The 7,500-nt window shown below is 39.9% G+C and overlaps 1 protein-coding gene across 4 annotated transcripts in view; it reads left to right on the plus strand.

Moving 5' to 3' along the window:
• LOC143026487 (protein O-linked-mannose beta-1,2-N-acetylglucosaminyltransferase 1-like) overlaps window positions 1-7,500 on the plus strand; it is a 120,120-nt gene that overhangs the window by 98,243 nt on the left and 14,377 nt on the right. The gene's annotated exons all lie outside the window — the stretch shown is intronic.

Here is a 7,500-nt window from a genome sequence, read left to right on the forward strand (position 1 = left end):
CTCTTCTCCCTTCTTTTCTCCTCCCTTCCCCTCTCCTCTCTACCCTTTCTCTGTCCTCTTCTCCCTTCCCATATCCTCTCCTCCTTTGCCCTGTCCTCTCTTTCTCATTCTCTATCCTCTCTTCTCTTCCTCTTTCCTCTTCCTATATCCTCTTCTATTCTCGCTTTATATTTTCTTTTTTTCTCTTTTCTCTCTCCTCTTTTTTCTTTCCTCTCGCTCTTCCATTCTCTTAAATTTCTTTTTTTTTCATTCTCAATCTTCTCTTTTCATACTCACTCCTCTCTTCTCATTCTGCCGCATCACTTCCCATCCTCTTTCCTCTCTTCTCTTTTCTTTTCCTCTTTTCTTTTCCTCTTTTCTTTTCCTCTTTTCTTTTCTCTTCTCCTCCTCGCTTTTCCTCTTTCATTTCATTTCCTCCTCTCCTCCACGTCTCCACGTCTCCACTTCTCCACTTCTCCACTTCTCCTCCACTCCCCTCCCATATCATCCGTCTCCAACCCTTCTCGGCGTCCGCGAGTTTTTTAAGAATGAACTTGGGGGACCTTGACGTATGCGAATAGGAGAAGACAAATTTGCGAACGAACAGGAAAGGACTGTTTTTGTTTTTCATTGACTCACTTGATATTAACTGAACTGATGGTCGATCTTGACAGCGGTTGCAACCAATTTATGGTGGAAAATTTCTTACAACTAGCTAATCTAGTTTAAGTTAGCGTGGTTGAACTTATCTTAGCGTAAAGTAATGTAACATAGCTTAATCTAATCTAACATAACCTAGCATAGCATACCTTAATATTGCCTAACCTAGCTTAACGTAGCCCAACCTTAACTAACCTTGTCTAGCCGAGCATAACCTAATCTAATGTTCATTTAACTATCTAACCTAATCCTACCTTGTGTAACGAAATCTAATGTCATATAGTTTAACCTAATGTCACCTAGCCTAACCTAATGTAACCTAGCCTAACCTTATGTTCACATAAACACTTAACCTAATGTGACCTTACTTTAACTAACGCAACGAAACTCAAAACATATAACCTAACCTAACGTCACCTAACCTAACTTAACGTAACCTACCCTTACCTAACATCACTTTGCCTAACCTAACCTAACCCTACGTTATCTAACCTAACCTGATCTAACCTAACTTAACCTAGCCCAACCCAACGCAACCCAACCCAGCCCAGCTCAGCCCAATCCAACCCAACCCAACCCAACCCAACCCAACCCAATCCAACCCAACCCAACCCAACCCAACCCAGCCCAGCCCAGCCCAGCCCAGCCCAGCCCAACCGAACGCAACCCAACCCAGCCCAACCGAACGCAACCCAACCAAACCCAGCCAAGCCAAACCAACCCAAACCCAGCCCAGCCCAATCCAACCCAATCCAACCCAACCCAACCCAACCCAACCCAACCCAATCCAACCCAACCCAACCCAACCCAACCCAACCCAACCCAACCCAACCCAACCTAAACTAACCTAATCTAACTTGACTTAACGTCATCTAGCCTAACCAAACGTAGCCTAACCTAACATTACGTAATCTAACGTCACCTAATATTCACCTAAATATCTAAATATTACCTTACTTAGCTAACTCAACAAAATATAATATCATATAACTTGATTTAATATTACCTAGCTTAACCTAACGTAATCTAACGTATCCTAGACTAACCTAATATAACATAACGTAACCTGATGTTCACCTAAATATCTAACCTAATGTTACCTTACATTAGTGCAACGAAATCTAATGTCATATAATTTAAATTAACGTCACCTAGCATAAGTTAACGTAATTTAACATCACCTAATGTTCACCTAAATATCTAACCTAATTTTACCTGACCGTAATTAATTAAACAAAATCTAACGTCACCCAGCCTAACCTAACGTCATCTAGCCTAACCTAACGTAACCTAGCCTAACTTCACGTAACCTAACGTCACCTAGCTTAAACTAATGTAACCTAACTTAACTTAACCTAACGTAACCTAACGTAACCTAGCATAACCTAACGTAACCAAAAGTCCCCTAGCCTAACCTAACGCAACCTAACGTAACCTAGCCTAACCTAACACAACCTAACGTCACCTAGCCATAACTAATGTAACCTAACGTAACTTAACTTAACCTAACGTAACCTAGCATAACCTAACGTAACCAAACGTCTCCTAGCGTAACCTAACGCAACCTAACGTAACCCAGCCTAACCTAATACAACCTAACGTAACCTACTTGATTCCAAGCCCTTTGAAAGCTGTATCCATTCCCTTTCTTCAAGTGTGTTTTTATTTACAAGATAGACCATGACCAGATCCAGTGATTGAATGATTGACTGATTGATGGTCATGATAAGCCCCGTCAACTTTATGACCTTCTAGTCTACATTTCATTCTGCTTAAAACTAAACGATTTTATTCAGTGGCAAAATGGGGACTCGACCCGAGTTATTTTGGGCTTTTTGGTCGATCTTGATAGTAGATAAAATATGACAAGGATGATTATGGTGAAAGGAAGAGGAGGAAGAGGAAGGGAAGAAAGAGGAGAGAAAGAGAAAAGGAACAGCAAAGGCACCGGAAGAAGAGGAAGACGGAAAAAAAAGGAGGAGAATAGGCAGGAATAAGAGAAACGCAAGAGAGAAGAACAGATAAAACGATAAGATAATAAATAAACATATAAAACAGTCGTCACTGTCGTAAACCTCTGTCCCGTCTCCCTCGCCACCGTCGTCGTTGCAAACAGCTGGAGTCCTTTCCTTCTCTGCGGCGCCCAATCCCGTAACGAGCGCTTACGTCATCGCTTGCGTCACAGGCGCCGCCGCTAAGTAGACCCATTTTTACGCCAATTTATCCTCCGATTTAAACCGCGAGTTTTCTGTCTGGCGGTAGGTCTGCTAGTCTCGTGCCTCCAAGCTCTCTAGCCATAGACGTAACACGCGAAATAGCACATTTCCTGTGGCAAATTCTATGAAAAACTCAAGACAGCAAATGAGGAACATGGGACCTTTAAATATTTTTTTTTAGTCCTCTATGATGAAGTAGGCCATGCTCTGAAAAATTGCTTTTCAAGGCTTCATACACCCACAATAGCCACATAAGCATATTTGCAGTGTTGCCACACGAGGTTTGGTGGTGTAGTGGTTAGTGTCCAGGGCTGCTGGCACTGAAGTTTGTGTTCACGCTTCGCTCAGGACGTGAAAGCTTTACAGTACTGTAGGCCGTCACTGTTACCCTTTATCTTATTTTATTTTATTTTATTCTATTTTGTTTTACTTTTTATTTTATCTAATTTTATTTTATTTTATTTTATTTTATTTTATTCTATTTTATTTTTATTTTATTTCATTTCATTTCTTTTCATTTCATTTCATTTCATTTCATTTCATTTCATTTCATTTCATTTCATTTCATTTCATTTCATTTCATTTCATTTCATTTTTTATTTTATTTTATTTCATTTCATTTCATTTCATTTCATTTCATTTCATTTCATTTCATTTCATTTCATTTCATTTCATTTCATTTCATTTCATTTCATTTCATTTCATTTCATTTCATTTCATTCTATTCTATTCTATTCTATTTTATTCTATTTTATTTTATTTTATTTTATTTTGTCTTATATGATCTTATTTCATTTTATATTATTCTATTTGTTTTATTTCATTGTATTTAGTTTTATTTTATTATCCTTTACCATTTCATTTCTTTTCGTTATATCTAAAAACGATTAAACTAAGACGTCCTAATACAAGACTGGCACACACGAACCCACGCTCACGCTTTTTCACGCACACTTGTGCATATTCAGAAGCATACATATACATTACCTAAATAAGCGAGCACGAGAACTTGAATTCGTGGTCGTACAAACACGCGTACGCACGCACGCATACACGCACACACACACACACACACACACACACACACACACACACACACACACACACACACACACACACACACACACACACACACACACACACACACACACACACACACACACACAGAGACACAGAGAGAGAGAGAGAGAGAGAGAGAGAGAGAGAGAGAGAGAGAGAGAGAGAGAGAGAGAGAGAGAGAGAGAGAGAAAGAAAGAGAGACAAAGAGAGAGAAGGAAAGAGATCTATAGCTTGTTTATAGACCTTTGGCGTGCCTCCTCGTGGGAGACCCTGAAGGACCCGTGACGTCATAGGGAAGTGTTTGGCATACAAACGGCCCAAGGCAGTTTCGGATAAGGCAGAGCTGTGGTGGGCCAGGGGGTGGAGTGCTGTGCTCGAGTGCGAAAGGCTTTGTGCTGCTCGAATCCTTCATAATAATAATAATAATATATATGTATGTATATATATATATATATATATATATATATATATATATATATATGTGTGTGTGTGTGTGTGTGTGTGTGTGTGTGTGTGTGTGTGTGTGTGTGTGTGTGTGTGTGTGTGTGTGTGTGTGTGCATTTTTATCAACCACAATAAACTTACTTTAATTCTAAGCCATCAACATCGAGAGAAACTCGAGGAGGCCAACATGCATAAATAGAAACGTGGTACGGCCAAGGACTCGAACCTGGACTAGCACGTGACATGTGTTAGTGACTTAGCCGATTGCGCCATAAAGATATATACTGTATATATATATATATATATATATATATATATATATATATATATATATATATATATATATATATATATATATATATATGAAATTGTTCCCGAAATCGTCCCTTACTAGTTTTGAAATAAGGATAGTAATCCCCATAACCACCACCTTTATTTCGCCTCACACCCCTTCTTAAGAAAAAAAAAAAAAAAAAGGAAGTATAGGGGCTATTGCAAAAACGGTTGTAGTGTTGAAATTGCAACATAGAAAGCCGCGAGAAATTAAAATTAGAGGATTCCTAGCAGGCTTGTTTGCATATCCCACTATTGTGTTGTGTTGTGTTGTGTTGTGTTGTGTTGTGCTGTGTTATACATGTCTTGTTCAACATCTTCCTTTTCCTAAACCTACTATTACTCCACCACGACATTCCCATCCATCATTCCTTCCGTTCTCGTTCCCCATCTCCTCCTCTTCTTCCTCCTCTTCTTCCATCTCTCCTTCCCTCTCCTCCTACTCTTCTTCTTCCCTTTCCTCCTGCTGTTCCTTTTCTTCTTCCTTTCCATCTTCCTCCTCCTTCTACTTTTCTTCCTCTTCCTCCTTCTCCTCCTTCTCTTCTTCTTCCTCACAGTGCACGAGGGCAAAATCAAATGGAAGGAATGAAAGAGTGGGACGCTGTCATCCTAATATATTTGTGCGAGAGAAAAGTGAAAGAGAGAGAGAGGGAGGCGAGAGAAAAAAAAGAAAGAGAGAGAGAGAGAGAGAGAGAGAGAGAGAGAGAGAGAGAGAGAGAGAGAGAGAGAGAGAGAGAGAGAGAGAGAGAGAGAGAAGAGAAGAGAGAGAGAAAAGAGAAGAGAGAGAGAGAGAGAGAGAGAGAGAGAGAGAGAGAGAGAGAGAGAGAGAGAGAGAGAGAGAGAGAGAGAGAGAGAGAGAAGCGAGAGAGAGAAAAGAGAGAAGCGAAAGAAAGAGAGAAGCGAGAGAGAGAGAAAAAAGAGAAGCGAAAGAAAGAGAGAAGCGAGAGAGAGAGAAAAAAGAGAAGCGAGAGAGAGAAAAGAGAGAAGCGAAAGAGAGAAAAGGGAAAGAGAGAGAGAGGAGGAGGAGGAGGAGGAGGAGGAAGGGGGAGCATCCAAGCAGAAACATCTGTGGGTTCGCACCAGCTGTAAGCAGGTGGGCGGAAACGCAAATTCGCACATGCACACCCTAAACTACTCCCAGACTGACTCCAACACTACTCCCAGACTTTGGTAAATAAAATTCCCCCGTTGCTCGCCAGAATAAAATTACCTCACGGTCCTACTGTGTGCTGTAGGTTATTCCAAATACGTAGTCATTGTTAACTTGTTCATTAAATCTAACATGGTATAGTGCTCGTCTGAATAAAATTTATAATGGTTGTTCCTATGAGGCACGCACACACAAACACACACACGCACGCACGCACCCAAGGACGCACGCATGGACACACACACACACACACACATGGAACAAATTAGACAACAAAACAGTATGTGCAAACACTATACAAGATATTAAGATAAAACTTGATGCGGAGAGATACAAAGACGGGTCACCACGAGCGTAGCTCCCCTCCCGTATATTACAATTAGGTAAATACACACAGACACACGCACACACACATCCTCTCTCACCCATACACATGTACACAAACTATTTTTCCCATTTTCTCACGATCCCTCTTACATTCATGCTTTTTCATTCTAACACTTTCACATTCTCACTTTTTTGAAATTTTATACTCAGTCCATTGGACCGGAGTTCTTGCGAGTCTCACTTGGTAGGAATTCCAGCCGGTTTCCAGAAGCCGGCCCGAATTCAAAGAACATGTGTGGACAGTTTTATAAAGTTCGCCCGCTACATACAACAACCCTTTTCTAATACTACTTGGCATGTGGGCTTAGGTCACTCAAAAGAGGATCTTGTGTTTGCAGGATCTCCATCTGCGTGGCAGGTGGCGAATCAAGTTTTTTTTTATTTTTTTTGGATTGCTTTGGAGGAGGTAAAGGCCTCTTCTTGTTACAAAACCTACGTGTGCTAGGTTCAGTTTCAGACTGGTTATATTACTTGGGTCTAGTTACAGTTACAACAATTGAAACACTATTAGGAATATTTTTCATTATAAGATATTACATTGCATTACATTACAAATACATTACATTACATTACATTACATTACATTACATTACATTACAAATACATTACATTATATTGCATTACATTACATTACAATTACATTACATTACATTACTAGACATTACATTACATTACATTACATTACAAATACATTACATTACATTACAAATACATTACATTATATTACAAGAAAGTAAAATTTATACCTGAAAGTACATTAACGAATTCCCGATGCTCTATCTACAATTCAAAAGATGAATCAACTAAACGAACACTTGAATATTTGTTAACATCTTTCCCTCTACGGAATGGATGATCTGGCGGCCGCCAAACGATTTTATTACATATTGGGCTGACTACAGCCGTAACAGGGTATCGATTGGTGAAATTTTGTCTTAATTTGGGTTCGCCGAATACGTGGGAGTTAACCATATTAAGCTGTCGGTTTCTGCGAAACTCTGCCTTACTGCACCAAGCTTGATCCATACATTGTGGTGGATGAGTGTGGGCTACCCCCTCATCTTCAAGTTGATGGGGTGAGAGGAAAAGGTGGAGAGTTCTTTTTGATGTGGGTTCGGGTTTAGTTTTGGCCATCCCCCAAATAAGGAGGAAAATGTCTTTTATACAACTGGTTTCACTCGTAAGTAGTACAGTGACTGGCGTCTTCTGTGAATCGGTGGAAAGTGGGTTTGTTTGTGTCCAATATTTAAGATATCGCGAGTTAACAAGTTT

The sequence above is a fragment of the Oratosquilla oratoria genome, chromosome 6 (genome assembly GCF_046742065.1).
Source record: "Oratosquilla oratoria isolate Oo_2021 chromosome 6, ASM4674206v1, whole genome shotgun sequence".
NCBI lineage: Eukaryota > Metazoa > Arthropoda > Malacostraca > Stomatopoda > Squillidae > Oratosquilla > Oratosquilla oratoria.